General features: G+C 38.5%; 1 protein-coding gene across 14 annotated transcripts in view; it reads left to right on the top strand.

Moving 5' to 3' along the window:
- SOX2 (SRY-box transcription factor 2) overlaps positions 1–20,887 on the top strand; it is a 508,319-nt gene that overhangs the window by 406,269 nt on the left and 81,163 nt on the right. For 8 of the 14 annotated variants that reach the window (XR_011854269.1, XR_011854274.1, XR_011854275.1 and 5 more), the window contains one exon: positions 10,554–10,732. The exons of 5 other annotated variants lie outside the window; for them this stretch is intronic. The gene's annotated coding sequence lies outside the window, so the exon portion shown is untranslated. The remainder of the gene's footprint in view (positions 1–10,553; positions 10,733–20,887) is intronic. One more of the 14 variants, XR_011854279.1, reaches the window with a different exon arrangement.

The raw sequence follows: 20,887 nt of genomic DNA, 5'->3' as shown, positions 1-20,887 counted from the left end.
TGCTATTCTGCATCACTGGCCGGGTCGCGCAGGTGATGAGCGCTGCGGACAGAGGCTGTGTGGCTGAGTGGCTGTGGACAGCTCTCATATGGGTGATCCCAAATCCACCTGTGCTTGCACCCCACAACAACCACTTTGCCCTACAAACCACCTCCCAAAATGCTACTTTTTTGCCATTTTGCAACATGTAATAAAATGTTATGAAAAGTGGTCAAATGAGTGTCCAGTCCTCAAAATGGTAGCACTGAAAGCGTCATCTCACATCACCAAAAATTACACCACAAACAGCTCTGTACACTAAAGTATGAAAAAGCGCCCAAAAAATTTGCACCAGAAGATGGCAAAATGACTTTTTTTTTTAGTACAGGAGGTTTTAATTTTTGTAAATGTATACAAACATTATTGAACCCATGTAAATATATTATCCCTGTGATCGTACCCACCCACAGAACATGTCGTTTGGGGTACACAGTGGAAGCTGTAAAATCTAAGCCCACAAGAATTTGTCACAAAGGCATTTTTTTAACCAATTTTACTGCATTTGGAATTTTTTACCACTTCCGAGGACAGGGAATTGGATACTAAATACCATCACTATGAAGTGCAATTTTTTACGTAGAGCTCTTTCAGGGTGGGGAATAAAAAATGGAAACGCAAAAACAAAAAGGGGGTAAAGATGGAAATATTTGGTCCATGAGCAAGCTAACTTAACACAGTCCCCTAGTCCCTGCATCTACTCAGGACTACTGTCACTGTATGGGGGTAATGATAATCAGTATATGGCGGTAATATACCTCACTGAATGGCAGTAATATGATATTCATTGCTATATTTGTATAGCATAGTATAGCAGTACTACGGGTAACATTGGCCTTTCTATAGTCTTTATTACCAGAATGATGCTATTTATGTGGTTGTAAAGGTGGCATCATCATATGGCAGTATTATTTGTCTTATTGTTAGGTGGTTTTGTGGCACCATTGGGCTAAATTTCTGTGCTGGCACCTCGCGATAGAAACGTTGGCTTTGGTTTGCAGTTTGGGCACTCGGTCTATCAAAGGTTCGCCATCACTGTCCTAGAGTATGCATTTGTTCACTCAAGGGGACCTGACTGACCTGGATACATGAGAGTATTTATTTTATGTTTAGTAAAAATTAGGTTGCAGGTGTAATTTTTTTTATTATTTTGTGTGGCCTATATTTCTCCTCAATGGGTTAAATGAAGGTTAGGGGTTTGGCTATTGAGCCTTTGATATACATATAAATCTTTTCTACATTGGCATGTGGTACGCCAGCACCTACACCAAATGTACCCACTCAATTCCCCTAATTGTGTTAGGTGATGCTACAGATGTGGGGTCCATTATGCATATATGGTTGGATTATGTGAGGGTGAAGAGGTTCTGGATCAATGTTCATCAGTTTATCTTTTCTCTAACTGGGGTCAATATCTGCAAAACCCCAAAACAGACTTTATTATATTTTTTTGCCTTCCAGACCCCCAAGCCCACTAAATGGCTTATTCTGTATATTTTTTGGGCTACTAAGATAACAAATGCTACCCACTGGACTCCCCAAATCAACTTTGAGTCTTTCAATGCAAAATTGTCTTGGATAATGTTGAATGATAAATTGTCAGGTATTTTGAATGATAAGATGTCACTTTTTAATGCCACTTGGGATCCTTAGATCCAACATGCCAACAGACCTTGACCTAATGAGTGGTTGTTGTGTCCTCCAGGGTGCACATCGACCTTTCTTATCTGTTCTCTATTTGTTTTCTTTCTTTATCCTTCCCTTCTGTACTTCCTTTTTTTCAATTATTTGCTAGCTATTGATAATTGTGTGTGACAAATCCGATTCCTCACTCTCCTCACTGGGATGCTAGTTTCCCCTCTTTGGGTGCTGCTGCCCCTTATTCTTGTAAATATGAGCACCTTTTTATTGTGCACTTGCTTTATGGCTGTCTATTGTTATAGCACTATTGTGCTTTGTATTTAAATGCCCTGTATTTGTCTCTATTCTTTTCATGAACATATGCTTCTGGTTAGTATTGTATGATTCTATTTCTGCTTGTTATGGCTTGCAATACAATTCTTTTGAAAGTCAAATGGACATGACAGGACAGATGACAAAGCCACTTTAAGAACAGACTGGTTATCCAGGAGCTAAAATATAAGTTGCACTGTACTTGCACCAATGTAGGGAGTTGATTTAGATTTTGGACATATGGCTCCCTCTGCTCTGTACACCAGAAAGACACCCAACATATATTTTAACTAATTGCAATTTATTCAGTTTGTGTAATTCAGAAATACTGTGTCTGGATTCACATGTCCCATCTGGTAACCATGAAATTATAGTTATTTTCGATTACATGCAAGCACAAAATCAAGAGATGAATATAACTTGTGCACAACATTCAGAACACTCCCATTCCCCGTGTGGTTGTAACAATCTTGATCTCCAGTCAATATTATTACTATGCATTTATTTGGAAATAAAATATTTTTTTTTAGTTATAATCTTTCCATAAGCTAAAACATACTGTGGTGTTTTACACTGACTGTATCCTAAAATTTCCACAAAAACAGACGGTCTAGAACACTGATCTTGGGGACAAGTGACACCTCATCTATATGGCTTTGTCCATGATGATATATATTTATAACTAGCTATTTGTCTTTATTAGATCATGATGTTTCCCCGCACATGTAACATGGATAGCTACAAGGATAAATCTGTCACACTTTGAATGATCCATGGTCCCCGGTGACTGTTTGAGGAGATTCTCCGATGATTCATGCTCATTTATAATTCATTCCTGTGAAATAACTGGTTAAGTAGAGGTCAATTTCCCATAAGGAAAAGATTATTAAATCTGTCACCATAATTTATCATCACCGGCTCTCCACATGTAGATCAATGGCATACTTCAGGGTAACGGCTGGTCACAGCTATTGGATTTTCACCATTTGCTAAGGATGTGTTGAATCTGACATTCAATGTGAAGAAAAATGTAGGTCAGATTCAAATGGTGTGTGGTGCAAAGCAAACATTTGTTCAGCTTCTTTCCATGTCAGTGAGGGCAACCTTTCTTGGTTTTAGTTAGACAGGGCTGTGCTCCATCAATTAATCATCTCAACACCTCCTGAGCACGTTTCATCAAGGCCTTACTACCTGCTTTGTACATCTGAAGACGTGGGATAGCACTGTTACTTACCACTGTATTTCAAGGAATATGTCCTTAACACCTTCATAGACAGATGAAATGAACACATTTGGCTGGATAAGGCTAAGAATATTCCAATGCCTTTTGCAGCTGCACAGCCTTTTTATAGCCATGTTACTTTTTATGCTAGGTTCTACTCACAATTTTTGAGGTCTGCAGAAGTTTTGTCATTATTTTAAGATACAGGTCCACAATATGTAGGTCAGGAGCTTCAGTGTTGATGTGTGCTATTCATTATCTTAAGTTATCTTTGCACAGAGTTGCTCATTTAACTTCTAAGAACCTTTATTCTTCAATGTTATAACCTGCCACGGATAGTTGATGCAGACCTGCTTCCTAACTACAACCGCCAAGAGGTTGGCTGCATAAACCTCTGATGCTTAGAACACAGGGACATATCGTCTTTTTAATATATAACACTATATTTGGCTTGTTTCTTCTGTATGGATGCAATCCCCTGGCTATAAAAAAAAAGTTATATCATTTTTAGTTAGAGAAATGGTTAAAGTACATTTTTGCTCTGGCAATATTTGGATATGGTTCAATCTTCTATCATATCAGAAAAAACATATTCCTTGTTTGACTAAAATTTTTCTTCAAATGTGAGGAGCCATTTGCTTGTGACAGTTAATCTTTTGACAAAGCATTCTCTATGGGCCAGCAGTTTGTTTAGTTGTAAGGTCTTTCATCCCCTCTTCAGGGTGAATATCTATGATAAATTGTTTCTCTATGGTTGAGAAGCCATGCTCAGTCATTAGTGCTGATGATTGAGGAGCAAGACCCTCCGCTAGGCATGCACCCGTTGACAGAACTACCTAAGGGTGTGATAAATGTGTGAGGTAGGACACAGCTTAGGGCCATGTAGTGGAACAATAATTACAACAATGGGAGGCAGCAAGCTTGTAAAATGCCTCATCATTTATTGAGTATATTGTCTAATTGAAACAATTAGGAATTAGCGCAAGTCTCGGAATTGTCTGCAGTGTTGACTACTTGTTAATTGAATCGAATGCTAGGGGGCAATTATTAAGTCATCTGCTACATAACCATGCTTATTGGAAGCATTTTAGGTAGGAAAACATTCTTGGTTTATTTTTAGTTACTTTAACTCCTTAATGACAAGGCTTAAAAATGTTTTAATGACCAGGGTCATTTTAATGAATTTTCATATGTAGCAGCTTAAGAGCCACAACTTTGTTTTGTTTTTTCTTTGCTACAGTTTTTTTCTTGGCACATAGGGCTAGGTAAAACTTTACAAAAGTTTAAGGACTTTTTTTCATTTTTAGATTTAGTTGTGGTTAAATTTACAAAGATGTGTACAATTTATTTTATTCGAAAATATTAATGTATGTTTCTAAATATTTATTCATATTTTGTACTTTTGTGGGGGTTTTTTTACTTTATATGTACCCAGGAGCATTTACCCATGCTGGGAGACATTTCCATAATTTTATTATTTTTTTATTTTGTCCTTTTTTTTCTCTTACAAGTTTTCTCATCCACATGAGCAGCAGCTACAGGTAGAAATGACACCAAGTCGGCCAGAACAAGTAGATCTTCTAAATCCTTGCTGACCTGACATTCGTGTGACCTCCTGCACTATATAGCCAGTGTGACTGCCGGCTCGTGTATTCACTGCATAGGGCTACTTCAGCACAATGCAGTAAAGAAAAGAGAAGACAGAAGTGGTAACAAACCCCTTCTTCCATTTCTCCAGAGTCTCTGGCTGCCTCTGACATCTGGAAACTCAGTCCTCCTGATCAGCGTGGAAGCAGGAGAAACGGCAACGATGCTGTAAAACATTGCTGCAGACTACCTGACAACCTTTGTCAGTGGGTGGTCCAAAATGTACACATAAGCAATATTATAACAATGTGAAAGTGGAAATAAATAATGGCAACATATGAATTTAATTAAAATATGTAAGATTCTGTATAACTAATAAACCCTAATGACTGTGATCTGGTACCGGCTGCACTGCCATGTGTACCACTGGTATTTTTGTCAAACATTGATAAATTGATGAATCCTCTAAACTGTATAGTCAATAAGAGCTATAGGAAATAAAGTTTAATAGCATAACAGTAAATAATGGTTGCACTGTTGCACACCCTGTGTCATAGCTGCTATGTGTATCTTTGTCCTCATGGTATTCACATTTTACCATAAAATCCAAATTCAAATGAATGTTAGTTAATAAAGTCATTTTCCAGCCAAAATCTTTTAATGGCCAATCTATAAGATGGGTCATTAAAAGGTTATTGTTGACAGCTATGTCTGTAAAGTAGCAATTTCCCAGGATCACTGCAAGCTCTGTTCTTACTATGTACAGAGCCATCCGATTCTCACTCTGTACATAGCACAAAAACAGGTGACCAGGTGTGCACCCCCACCAAAATAAATTAATGGTTTATCCCAGTGATACATTTAGCCACTATGCTCCCTGTGGCAAAACTATAGAAAGGCTCCACCTTCACCCCATCCAATAGTCATCAATCATTTTAATTTTTTAAGAAGTGAGTGGGCCATGCACTATATCCTACTCATGCCGACATCAGGTGTGGAGAGACGCTAGTCCATGCCAAGTACAAGGCGGCATGATTTTTAAGTTGGAGGTCCTTCTTTGTAGCAGCTTTAACTTATTCTCAGTACTATTCATACAGAATCCACATGGGGTATACACCTGTATAACACTAGGAGGCTCAGCGCTAGTCCTATGGCTGAAAAAGCATATCTACGTTTTCATGTTTTAAATAAATTTGGATAAAAAATTGAATTTAGCAAGTTTATCGCATTTTGAATTTAAATACTTTAATGATGTCTTTTTTTTGAGTCATTTGTAATTCAGTTTGCTAGGTAATGCAGCTGACAACATGTTATCTAATGGCCTATAGTTAATTTCTCTTGAAATTTCCACTTTACTTCTAGGTAACATTAAAGGGGTGCTCTCTTTTCCTTTTACTATTTGGGGATTTTTACTAAATAACTTGCAGTGAGTAGACTATAATTTATAACAAATTAACATTTCTTTATTTTATCAATTTTCCTCTGTTGCTAATAAAAAAAAACATATTAACCCTTTAAGGACCTGGACCTTTTTTTGTTTTTTCATTTCCATTTTTCACTCCCCAGAATCAAAAATCTCTAACTTTTTTTTACACATAAAGAGCTCTGTGATGGCTTGTTTAATAAATGTAACTTTATAGTGACGGTATTTATTATTCTATGCTGTGTACTGGGAAGCGAGAGAAAAAATTGCAGTGAAATTGGTCTACATGAAATATGTCTACATGTCATACATTTACAAAAATTAAAACCTCCTGTACAAATTTTTTTTTTTAGATTTGCCATCTGATGGCGCTAATAACTTTTTCATACTTGTTCTTGTTGTACGGAGCTGTGGGTGATGTCATTTTTTGCGACTTTTGAAGTTTTGATCACTTTTTATTGAATTTTTTCTAATTTTCAAAATGGCAAAAAAAATGCCATTTTCAAATTTGGTCGCTATTTTCCTTACAGTGAAAAAACATTATTATATTTTGATAGATCAGGCATTTTCGGATGCGGCAATACCTAATGTGTTTACTGTTTTTTTATATCACTTCTAGGAACAGGGGGTGATTTAATTTTTAGGTTTTTTTCATTATAATTTTTTTTCTTAAAAAAAATTATTAAAATATATTATCATTTTAATAGATAGATAAATACATTAAGGCTTGCAGTCAGACTACTTATCTCACTTTGGTTCAACACTGTATGACAAATATCTTACATATTGTGGTCCAATTTTGGCTATACATTACTTGATAGCCAAAGTGAGTGGGCTGCAGAGGCTACTAGGGCGTGGAAAAACCTTAGCTCCCAGTGCTCGGCCAGGCTAGTACACACCCCAGCAGCCTCTGAAGTTAATTTACATATAACTAAAATTAGGTTAAGTTCCAGGATGATTTCAGATTAGGATGGGGCAGGCAGGAGGAATCTACCATCAGATCTACTTCTCAGGGTAGGTTCCTTGTAATAAACAAACCCGTGACATTTCTGTATTACCTGTAATACCACACTTACCTCTGTTTCCTATATCACCTTCTGATATTCTTAGGGGTGGTGATGTGATAACAGCTGAGGCCCAATCTACAGCTATTCCATTTTTCCTTATTTTTAGAAACATTTTGACAAAGCAAATAAATGGTGGACATAGCATGATATTTTGTGTTCAGCGTTTAAACGTGATTACTTACGTTTTTCTTTGAGGAAAAAGTTTTGACGCCCCTGTTGTTGATGAAATGGCAAACCAGATGCTTCTACCGTTCCTACTGTGAGATTTAGATGTCTTATTTGAGAAGAACAAAAGTTATCTGCAAATCTTAAGTGGAGAAAGTCACCACCATGCTTTTTTCTTGTTCTTCCTCTCCCGTCCTCTCATTGAAGCCAACCAGATTTTCTAAATATACAAAAAATAGAAGTTGTGCATACTAATTTGAGCAAAGCTGCTTGATTATTTTAAAGTGCGCTTCATTTGAGGTGCAGGTGTGACTAATGCACTTACAAGTATAATAAACCCCTTTGCATCTCTTATGTGTTATCATGAAAACAACCAGATGGTCCTCTCTGTAGATCTTTGTTCAACACTACAGATATCCCAGGGTGAGCCGGCTCAGTAGAATGGGCAGGTGTGTGATGTGCTCATATCACTGCTGCTAGGAGGCAATTATTTCCAGTAAGGAAACATTCAAGCTGCTAAATCTCTTTTCTAAAAGTGTAAGTGCCACCTAACAGCATTGGTCTTTACCTTTTGGCAGCATCTGATCTTTTCCCATAAAGTATAGAAACTGCTTCTGAACATGGAAGATGACTAAATTCTGCTCTACATCTTCTTGTGTTTTTCTCTCCTGGACACTTACTTATTTCTTTTTCTTGTTTATCCTTATAACTACTGTTTGAACAAAATCACTTGAGCAATGGCTGTAATACAGTCCCATTTTAATGTACAAATTATGACTACACTACCTGGAGCTCTCGCAGTCCTACAGAACCTTTAGTGATTGAGGTATGGCTCAATATTGCCACAGGAAAAATACTTAAGTTCTTGCTTCGTTTTGGGCCCTAAAGGACACCTAGCACCAGGTTGTAGTGGTTGTAGACTGTCCCCACTGTCATGCTTGTTACCTTTGGGGGTAGTGGGCACCATTTTTCTTATCTTCTGTAAAGTCAGTTTATCCAATAAATCAACTTTATAAATATATGGTAATGAGGTGGAGGCACTGCAAGCACTGCAGATAACTGGTGACATCACCCAGCTGTCAGCAAACCCCACGCCTGCACAGTAAAGCCTTGTGGAGCTGACTGTAGACCTACCGGGTCTCTTTGCGCAGCCGCACTGGTCTCCAGCCACTATGCAAGGGAAGTGTCACTGTGCATGCGCGAGACTTGCAGACAGCCGGGTGATGTCACCACCTGTCTAGCAGCACCTGCAGGAGGGACACAGTTTGAATTTTTACCACAGGGGATTTTAAGAAAGAGATTTAACCAGCTTCAGGACAGTATATTATAAGGGCGGATTTACTCAACTCCCATTTATCTATCTCCTGGACCGTATATCATTGAGATGGGATGTAGCCATCTCCTGCACAGTATATTATAAGGGGGGATTTATCCAGCTCCTGAACAGCATATTATCAAGGGGGGATTTAACCAGGTCCTGGGCAGTATATTATTGGGGGGATGTAATCACTTCTGGACAGTGTATTATAAGGGGGTGGATAATGGTCAAAGGATAGTAGATTATAAGGGGAAGCCTCCTGGATAGTATATTAAAAGCGGGGAAAAATAACTACTGAACATTATTTTATAAGATACAATTAGATAATCCTTTATTAGCCCACAGTGGGGAAATTCACACCGTATAAAGGGGAGATAATGGCTCCTGGACAGGGGGGAGGTAGCTCCTGGGAGTATATATTATAAGCCTCCTGGATGGCATACTATAATGAGGGGCTCAGGGACATTATATTATAAGGAAGGGGGATAGTGTCTCATGAACAGTATCTTATAAGGGGTGCTCCTGAACAGTATATTATAGGGATGGGGGGCCTCCTGTGTGGTATACAATAAGGAGGGGGAGCTCCTGGACTGTATGGTAATAGAAGACTGCTGGTTAATTGGAGGCTGCTAGACAGAATATTTATAACTGGGGGCTGCTGAACAGTGTATTAACTAAATTAACTGAATTGAGTAGTAAGAGGGGCTGCTTTGTTAAATATTAATTACCGTATATACTTGTGTATAAGCTGAAAAATGTGCTGAAAAACCTAACCTCGGCTTAAACATGAGACAATCAAAAAAATACATTTATATACTCACCCTCCGGCAGCCCTGATGCTCAGCGCAGCTCACCGATGTCAGTGCGGCTCCTCTTCTGTTTTCCCTGCCGCTCCTTTTCTTTCCTGGATCTTCTGTAACAGCCGGCATAGACACACCCATGTTATCTGCCAGCAAGCGCATACTATGACGCGGCCGCTGGCACATACTATGTTACAGAAGACCCAAGAAAGAAGAAGAGCCGCAGTGAAGACAGAAGAGGAGCTGCGCCAACATCGGGGAGCCGGGTTGAGCATCGGGGCCGCCGAAAGGTGAGTATATAAGTTTATTTTTTTAAGTGCTAGGTGGGCTGGCTGTATACTACTGGGGACTGCCAGTCTGTATCCTATAGGGAACTGGCTGGCTGTATACCACAGGGGGCAGGCTGACTTTATACTACAGGGGGCATGCTGGCTGTATACTACAGGGGGCAGGCTGGCTGTATACTACAGGAGTAGGCTGGTTATATACTACAGGGGGTAGGCTGGCTGTATACTACATGGGGCTGGCTGACTGTATACTACATGGGGGCCGGCTGGCTGTATACTACAGGGGGCAGACTGGCTGTATACTACAGGGGGAAGGCTGGCTGTATACTACTGGGGGCTGTGACCAATGTATTTCTCACCCTCGGCTTATACTCTTACACTAGGTTTTCACAGTTTTTGGTGGTAAAATTAGGGGCCTTGGCTTATACTCGGGTCGGCTTATACTCGAGTATATACGGTGTGAGGACACTGCTGACTACATATGGATTGCTGAAGAGGGCTACTTTAATTAATTATGGGGTGTAGGGTTACATAAAATTTAATTGGGGTACTGTTTTGCTAAATATTAATGAATGGGAGTAAACATAAATTAATACAAGGATGTTGTTGCTTTTTGTAAATTAGTGGGCGGCATAAATAAATTAGGACATAGTTTTTATCTATATGACATTATACTGTGAATGTGTTGTTTTTAGGGGCGGAGTTTCAAAATGTGCATGAAGCTGAAGACATCTGATGGTGAATTCTGTAGGCTGTAAAAGTTATCAAAAAGTTCTGTAACTGATAAAGAAGAATTGTCATCTGTGAGGAGCCACCAAGATAAAGACCAGGACAGATCAGAGGTAGAAGGTCAGACCAACGACTGATTTGTACAGTAAGTGATGTCTATATCTGCCTTATCGCAGACCTTGAGTGTAATAGATTTTTTGGTGCTGTATAGTAATATGTAGTATATTCCCAGCTGGTATATATTTACGTATGTGGTGTATTCATTACTGCAAAATTATTAGTATTCGACAGGTATGTGGGTATTTATGTGGGTATGTATATTTAAGTGCACCTAAATTTAAGTGTTTCTTATAAATGGTGTGTGTATATTTGTATTTGTAGCATATATATAGTGTGTGTAGAGTATATACGGTGCTGTGTTTATATATGTTTTTGCAAAGACAATATAATGTATATGTGCATATGTCGGTAGAGTGTATATATAATATATGCATGATTCTAAGTTCGCACCGGAGTGTATACAGGCAGTACAAGATAGGGTCCGGAGGTTTGTTCTTAAGTTGAATTTGTATGTAAGTCGAAACTGTATATTTTATAATTGTAGATCCAGACAAAAGAAATTTTGGCCCCCGGGACAATTGGAGTTTAAACATTTTTTGCTGTAACGGGACCAATGATTATCAATAAATCTTCATTACAGACACCTTACAGCTGATTATTGCAATCTGGGACTATAGTAAATCATTCAGAGAGCTTCACCAGAGGTCAGAGAGGTCTGTCTGTAACTATGGGCTGTCTGTAAGTCGGGTGTCCTTAAGTAGGGGACCGGCTGTATATAATATATGTATATTCTAAAGTATACTGTCCACTCTGCATGATTCTAAGTTCGCACCGGGTCTACTGGGTTCTGGTTACGCCACTGATTTTAGCTATATCCTCTGCCTATTTTTCAGCGGAAATTATACTTTTTTCTACCACACCCAAAATGATGTGCAGGGTAGAAAACATAAAAACACAGCAGAGATGGGGTTTTTTACATGTCTTCTCTACCAGAAAACTGCCATAATACATATCCTCCATTGTATTTACTAGAGGCCTTATTTGATATTTAATGTAATCTGCTGGGAAACAAAAACACTCTAAATTGACTCGATTATTGTGCAGGAGCAGTTGTGCCGTATTCCTACAGGTGTTGTTATTCATTTTTTATTGTACAGTCTAAATGACATGACCCATTTATTCTTTGTGTCACTAAAATAATGGACATAACATTTAGTTATATGGTTTTAAAGTTATATATCATTTTTCAGTCTCTTTAACCTTATTAACAACGTAATACTATTCCAACAGCTACAACCTTTTTTTTTACAGTTTACAGGAATTTTTTCATTAAAAAAAATTGTAAATCTTAATTAATAGTGATACTTTTTAATGTTCTGTGCAACAAAAAAAGATACAAATGCAGTGGCATGGACAAAAAAGATAAAGTTGTGTCTTGATTTTGCAGCTATCACTACATGGTCCAAATGACACATTCCCTTTTTATTCAATTTTCTGCCATTCATTTTTGCTCTGTTTTTAAGCCTTTGAAAAGATTAACTTTTTGAAAAAATTCTTTGTATGGCAAAAACTCTGACACCCATATCTTTTTTATTCCTCGGTGTATGTAGCTGTGTAAGATGAAATTTCTTGTGAGGCAAGCTGACTTTTCATTGATTCTATATTTGGAACCATATGAACTTTTGAAAACACAGGAAAGTCCGGTAGGCAGAATGCCTCCGATCCCAGCTCTCACCACAAAATCTTGGACGATACCTCTTTCACTGGAGTGCACAGACTGGTCCAGAGCCCAACCATACGGATGCAAATTTCATGAAACAAACAGCTTCGAGACCAGCACACAGCGATGGGTAGAAAAATATCACTTCTTTATTATCCAAGGGGTAAAACCATGTTTAGGAACATACAGCTAGCGTCACAGACCTGTGACGCTAGCTGTATGTTCCTAAACATGGTTTTACCCCTTGGATAATAAAGAAGTGATATTTTTCTACCCACCGCTGTGTGCTGGACTCGAAGCCATATGAACTTTTGATCACTTTTTATTTAAATTTTCATGGAGGGAAAAATGGCAAACATATATATATAACATTTTTGCCTGCTGCTGAGATTACTCATATTCCTTGTTTGCTGGATTACCGTGAGGCCAGAGCACGTTTTATCCTCAAGCATGGCATCTAAGTAAGGACACGCAAAATGATATATGAATAAGCTGAATTTTTCCTTATTTTTATAAGCTTGTATTAGATCTGTAATGTAGATGCAGAGATTGTGTTGTCTCACATTCTACATATTAATATGGCTCTTTGATGCACATATATATATATATATGTATATCGATGTTAAGGCCACTGCTGTGTGTGAGCGCATCCATTCAGATATCTGTGATTGGACAAAAAAGAAGGATTATTTCCTCAGCTGTAGACTGTATTTACATTTAAAAAGGTGTCTTCATTAAATATGGCCTTGTTTGCTTAAAATGATATTCATATAATTCAAATGTCTTTAATAGTTATGGTGGCTCACTCATGCGTTTTAAATTAATCTTGAATTTATCTTAATACATGTGTTCTCCCAGACTGTGAAGTGCTATTGTATCCAATCCTCATTATTTTATGCATTCATAATTTTTATCTTAAATAACTTCTTCTTCTCTAACTGTAATAGATTGCAGGTAATGATTTAGGCTGGCCCTGTGATTCATGTCTTTGTGTGCCATCACCTTTTATAAAACAGGTTTAAACTTTGAAATGTACCAATATGATATTTTTTCTCTTTCAATATACAGTATAAGGCTACATTCACACGAACGTATGGGGGACGCATATATACAGCTGACGTATATACAGCATATATACATCCCTCATACACTTTAATGGCCTCGCTGCGCCGTACGGGAGCGGTGCGGTGCCGCACACGTGGAATATCATGTGGACATGTCCTATCTTTGTATTTGTATTCCTATTTGTATTCCTATGGAAGGGGGTGAGCTGCGCTCATCCCTTGCTCCTCTCCCCAGCGCCGATGAATGCCGCTGAGTGCCATACATGTGGTGTGAATGTAGCCTCAGATATAGCTTTTGGTGTCTCACAAATGGTTAAGTCATAACTCCAACTCTTCAGCTGTGTGTTGGTGACCATAAAGTTAGGTGTTATAGTTGGCTGAAGGTATCGGTGGGCAATTAATCAAATTAAATGAATTATTTTTCCCATTCAGAGGAGAATGATACAGATTTTTATCAGAAGTGAAAAAATTGTTGCTAACTCCAAACTGGTCAGAGATAATGGTGCAATGGGAAAAAGCTAAATGGGAGCATGGAGCTCATTCCTCTAGTTCTAGTTTCTCAAAGTTGCTTGTTTTAATTTACAAACATAAGAGGGGATATAGAAAGATGAGAAGAACAAAGCAATAAGCCAGTAAGATCTTGTCATATATCAAAAGTGGTCTGGACTCTCGGGATAGGGATGTAATATTACCACTGTACAAAGCATTGGTTCAAACCACAAAGGGGATTTGATTCAAAGCATTGGTTCGGCGTCACCTGGAATATGCCGTCCAGTTCTGGGCACCGGTCCATAAGAAGGATGCCCTGGAGCTGGAGAGGGTACAACGAATAGCCACAAAAATGATATGGAGGGTCTCATTTATGAGGAAAGATTAAAAGAATTAGATATATTTAGTCTTGAAAAGAGACAACTAAGAGGGGACGTGATGAATTTATATAAATATACGAGTGGTCCATATAAAACATAAGGTTGGAAAGTCCCATATTAATCCATTCCATGGCAAGTAATTCTATCGATTAATGTGTTGGCTGTACCATTTTGTTAATTTATAGGTATGTTAGCAAAATTTTAAAAGCATAATTGTTTATGAGAAAATAATAGAACTTTTTATGGTGAAATATTCTGAAAGCAGGCATGGGTTGTGTCTGTCAAAGGTAAAACCACAAAGGTATATTCATATGTGGCAGATTGATTCTCAACATTTATGAACCTGTCTTAGTTTGGTGTGTTGATAAAATTGTATTTGTTGATCTTCAGTGAGCAAGACTCCAGATAACTCCCAGCCTGCACTTAGTACAAGGAAGAGCTATAGAATCCAAACTCCCTTTTGTCCATGTAGTACACTGAATAAATGTGTTTGTAGATTAAATCTTGATTCACAAGAATTTTGTACCATCACCTATTTATTACAAGCTTAAGAATAGAATTCATGAAAAAGGTATTTTGTTTCTTTTTCAATTTTCTCTTAAAGGACATCTACCACCATTTCTCAATGGTAGACTGTCCCATATGCCACCCTCGGGACCTTATGCTATCTATGGAGCCTCTTTGCGCTAGCTCCGGGGCCCCGTGGTATGGAGAAAATAAACTTTTATATCTATTGAAATGAGCTGGAGGCGCTCAGGGTCTGGTCCTCTGAGCGCCTCCTGATTCCTCCAGAGGCTAATTTATGTACGCCCAGCTTCATTCGGATGCAGGGCATACACACAACCGGTGACGACATCCGGCACTTTTCTGTCGCAAGATCTTCTGTCTTGCGCAGCTCGCAGATATCCAACATCACCGGCTTCCTGACTGCGCAGGTAGCCGGGAGCGGTGCATACGAATTAGGCGGGTGGCCGTGCATAAATTAGCCTTCAGAGGAGCCAGAAAGCGCTCATCGGATAAGACCCAGAGCGCCTCCGGTTCATTTCAATAGATATAAAAGTTTATTTTCTCCATACTACATAAGGTACCAAAGGTGGCATATGGGACAGTCTACCACCGAAAAATGGTGGTAGATGTCCTTTAAATTTAGTTATTGACAGTATCATGAATATGACATTTTATTTTTACAGATATACAATTCAATCAAGTTGGCTGATATACAATTAATGTGAGACCAGACAGCTGATCTTAGAGTGTAAGACTACCATCTAACTTGTGTCAAGTGTTGGTAATTTATGTATGTATAAATATATACTACAAATCAACACTTGAGCAAGAATACAATAAAATGAATGTTTTTTTAAGCAGATATTATCAGATAATAAACAGTAACTAGATACTTTTTGCACATTTTATGCTGTCTTCAATGTATTTTACTATTATATTATTTCATGCTAAAAGTTTTGATGATACAAAAAACTGTATTGTACTAGCACAGAATTCAAATATGATTCCCTGCATCCTTTGCAGCCATTTTTAGGGCCAAGCCATTATTCATGAGGGCATAGCCTATTGATTCTCTAGGAACTAGTAAGACCAGTGAGGCATGAAATACACTTTAAGAAAATCAAAGGATCTCCAGGAGGAAATGTAAAATCTAAGATGTCATATTCTACTACTCTGTCACACATAAAGAACACAGAGACTAGACCACACATGAGAAAGTGGCAGACGTTGCTTGCAAGTCTAAAAATACCTTATAATCTTTCCCCTGGAGATTGCCTGTGAATTATTTTTACTATGTAGTGTTGTAGATTAAAAGGACATTGGAAATTGAAGATTTCCATGAAAATATATACTTGGCAGGGCAGTTTGATGTGAATTCTGTAGTTGAACTAAACACAATAATGAAATCACTATAAAAACGCAATATAAATGACATCTGTTCATGTCTTTGAAGTGATAAATGTGTAACATCGGTGACATCAGTGAGGTTACTTACTGGGAGCCGCCATATGGATCTCTGTACTAGTGGGAGGTCCTGTTTTATACAGCATGAGAGCAAACAAATTAGCATTATAAAACAATTCTCAGCTCTTGTAGTATGGAGAGGTGTCAAAACCTAGAGAAAGATTCTAAATAGGTAGAAAGGAAACTTGTTGACACAAAGGTTCCTCAATCCACGCAAGAAGCAAGTTATTGATTACATAAACTTACAGATATTCCATATACATTAAAATTCTGAAAGTATATATAATACAAATATATAATAATATATAATTAATAATACCTCCTGACTTTAAAGTGAACCCTCCCCCCACAAACCACACACAATACACAGTTACATAATAACTACAATTCTATATTATAACATCAGTGTTATTACAACCATCAATGTTATTTTGATGTAAAAAGGCATCTAGACCCTTCATGAAGCTCTCCGATGTCCCTACTGTGAGCAACTCCAGAGCTTGGCTATTCCCCTCTGGAAATGAAACCTTTTTTTTCTAGACAGAGACAATAGGGCTCATTTACTAAGGGTCCAAACGCCGCACTTTCATCGGGTTTCCCAAATATTTCAGATTTGCACCGAATTGCCCCCGGATTTTGGCGCACGCAATCGGATTGTGTTGCATCTGCACCGGCTTTCATGCGACAGAAATAAGGGGCGTGGCCGTCGGACAACCCAACGGATTCGGAAAAAAATGCAAAATTTAAAAAATTTGTGTCACAACATCACACATCACACATCAGCACTTACATGCACCGGGACGAAGAAGGTGAAATCCGGCGGACCTCGGCACAGCAGCGACACCTGCTGGATATCGGGTGTACGACCTTAGTGAATCTCGGCAGACCCGAATCAGCGCCGGACAATGCACCACGGGATCACGACTGCACTGGGTAAGTAAATGTGCCCCAATGTCCTCTTGTCTTATGTTTCAGTGATGGTGCTATCTATGGGATTAGAGCCCCATTCTTCTAAAAGAGACTTTTATTGACTTACTATAGATCTAGTCATGGAGGTGGGGGAGCTCTGGCATACAGTCAAGCTACCCCACCTCAAGTGCCGCTGAAACTGACAAAGGGCGTTTGTACACTCAAAGCGCATAATCTGGCTTATGTACTGCATGGATATATAAACTGCAATAATAAATAAGAAGTTCTTTTAAATAATTCCCAGATTAACATTTTTTCCACTCTCAGAGAGGTCAGGTGCTTATCACCTCACAGGTTTACTTTAACCTCTTACTTGATGTCTTGACCAATTCTGGATTTATGAGAGAAATCATGCTGACAGTCCAAAAATTTTCCTTGTTGGCTTTATTGGTCTGGCAGATTCTCATGGTTTTCAAGATTTTTGCTTACCGTAACTGTCCTTTACTGGCAAATTAAATTTTTTTGTAGACATGGTTGGTCTACACTGTCATGTCACGTACTGATCATACTTCCGGGTACCGGATTCCTTGCATTATATAAATATATGATGCAGGAAGTCCCTGCTAAACAGCAACTCTATAGTGTAATAAATTACTGTATACGCTGCTGGGTAGCCAGTGACAGCTCATTACCAGGGAGCACCACCCATGAGGCAATTTGAGACAATGGCCTCAGGCAGCTCCCCCTGCTGTATCTCAATCACTGCAAAATCATGATGAAAAGTGTACATTAAGCACAAAGCTTTCCCCTGCAGGACCTGAAATAACATCATTCAGGTCATACTGCTTTTAGGAGAATATTACTTCCGGGGGGTACAGGACCTATGACAGTGGTGGCTAACCTATGGCACGGGTGCCAGAGGTGGCACTCAGAGCCCTTTCTGTGGGCACTCACCAGAGATGTTTCCAGGTATCTTCCTGCAGTCTCGGGCAGCCCAAGACTTGCTGTGCACATAGCTATTTTAAAGTGACAGCGCTACCTGGGACTAGGAGGAGTGGAAAGGTGTGGGCAGATCAGGATTATCATTGTAGCTCCTACTCCGGCCCCAGACAATTCTTTCTGTTTATGGGACCCTGGAGGGAAGCTACAATGATCATCCAAATTTCTTTTATTTTCTTCTTTATTGGTGTTCCCCGGGATGCTGATATGAATAAAAGCTGTGACAGAGCAGGGAGTGTAAATCACTAATTCAATTTCTGTGTTGGCACTTTTCGATAAATATGTGGGTCTTGGTTGTAGTTTGGGCACTCGGTCTCTAAAAGGTTCGCCATCACTGACCTATGATGATGTCATGATCACACGCCTGCAGGAAACGGCAGGATACTGGGCTGCTGACAGCGTGGTGAGGGGGAAACATATGGGTTCTAAATTAAAGAAGGAAGGGGGACGTGTGAAGGTTAACTTAGTGACGATGGGGGAGACCATAAGTGGGTTAAATAAATGAGGAGGTGAGCATGAGAGGGGAGAGCTTAGTGAGGAGTGGGGGAGAACATAGAAAGAATGGATAACTGAGTGAGTAGGGGAAAGAGCATTGAGGGGTAACTAAGTGAGGACTAGGGTAACAAAGGGGCATATGTAGCAGAGATGAGGCTGCACATAAACATATTCCCTTGTGTTATTATAGACAAACGTTTAACACCAAATGAAAGAACCAGAGTTGTAACCTGGAAATCATAAGCATTTGAGTTATCCCCATGTCTCAATAATAAGCTCATGGTGAACATCGTAGTAGAAAAATGACCGTATGGCCACTTTTAGGTTGAAAACTGATCATAAGGTCCTACAGTTCCCAGTATAATTGCTATAAAAAGTTCAGCTCATCCCACAAAATATGACACCTCACACAAGTCTGTATACGAAAGTATGAAAAAGATATGAATGTCAGTATATGGTGATACAGCAAACTTTTTTTTCAAAAGATTTTAATTTTGTTCCCAGTTGTGGGAACCCCACAAATCATGGGAATCATGGAGATAGCCAAGTACATTGCTCAGCTATCACTACCATAGAGATGAGAAGAACGGCATGTACGACTGGCTTCTTGGTCACATTGCGATACAATGGACCCCTTTTTAGTGATATATGAGTATCTCAAGCGCTCGGCATAGTACATAACTATTTAACTGAGCAGTTGGGGGGCTCTTTTCTATAATTGACCTCACTCATCATAGAGGCTAGGTTCACCCCTACCCATAACACAGGACTCTGCATGGTCTGGGATTATGGGTGGATCACATCTGGTTTGTGGTAGCCCTAAGAAGACATTTTTCCTGGTTAGACACACAAGCACAGGACTGGTTATTTAAACTTATCAGGTTTGTGTCTTGGAATGAGATAGGGACACATGGATTCACCAGGACAGGTTCTTCAAGTTTTTGAAGGAAAAATCTTGAAAGAAATTTGAAAACAATACATACATTACATTAACAACATTCTAAAGATTTATGTTCTGAATCTGGAAAAACTATTTATTTTCAATGTTTCTTTACTGTATTTGTCTATAGTGCTCTTGAAATTGTGAATACTACAGATATTTATAGTACATATGTTCTTTTTAGCTTGTGTTTTTTATTGACGTCTCTTGAGATTTATGATTTTTCTTAAATACAGGTCAGTGGTTGTGCCTGATTAGTAGCACTTGCAGCAATTTGTCTGAAATAATTGGCTGCCATACAAGTGATTGGACAGGAATAAATAACTGATCCAGTAATGATAGGTTAGTGTGTCCATGTCAAGATACCAGTATTTTAGATATGACTGATTAATATTATAATTGAAATGACAGCTCTGAAATAGCAGGAGCAGTGACTTTCTTTTTATGAGGCTCGTAATATCAGATGAGAATCAGATCTGAACTATACATATAACTTGTTTAGTGTCTTAGTTATCATGCATAAAAAAACATTTTTTGACAAAAAAAAGTGTCACATAAGGCACATTGTTGCTAAGTTTTTATGGGCATAGCATTTGCCTTGTTCCTAGCCACCTATGATTCTGAAAAGGAACCTATCACAAGATTTTTCATAAAAGCACTATACTCATTATTGCCCACACTATTTTTAGTTAAAATAATGTATACTTCCTATCTCCGGAAAATGAACTTTGTAATACTAGCTGGAACTTTACCAGAAGCAGTAAGTATTCCGCTTTGCTTTGTATTGCTTAAGGGATGGTAGATGAGGGACTTACCAGCACATTTGAGCTGAGAGACACACCAAATAAACACACCCTTAGGATTTAGTTCCTTCTGCCAGGGTGCCAGGTAGAGTTACAGGGTTTATTTTCTGCAAATAGGAACTATGCATTTTTTAGGTTTATTAGTGAAAATTTGTTGACAGGTTCCTTTTAAGTTATATCGGTCCTCAGGTTAAGTCAGACTTGCTACTAAGTGAAGTTTTGGAAAAGGGGAGTGTCCATGACAGCAGGAGATCTCAATTGGTCAAAACACAAATAATAGAACATGATACTGGGTAAATACTAGTACTAGTTTACATAAAAAGTAGTATAGATGACAATATCCCTATTGTCATTGCAATGTATTAACTTATGACCAATTAGAAAAAATTTGTAGAAAAAATCCTATTTGGCGCTCTAATTGTGCGGCAAAAACTGTGTTGGAAAAATAGAAGTGCTTGGATTCACAAGAG

Source organism: Engystomops pustulosus, chromosome 3 (assembly GCF_040894005.1).
Source record: "Engystomops pustulosus chromosome 3, aEngPut4.maternal, whole genome shotgun sequence".
Taxonomy (NCBI): Eukaryota; Metazoa; Chordata; class Amphibia; order Anura; family Leptodactylidae; genus Engystomops; species Engystomops pustulosus.
Note: the sequence above shows the minus strand (reverse complement) of the source record. Positions and strands in the feature narration are given on the sequence as shown.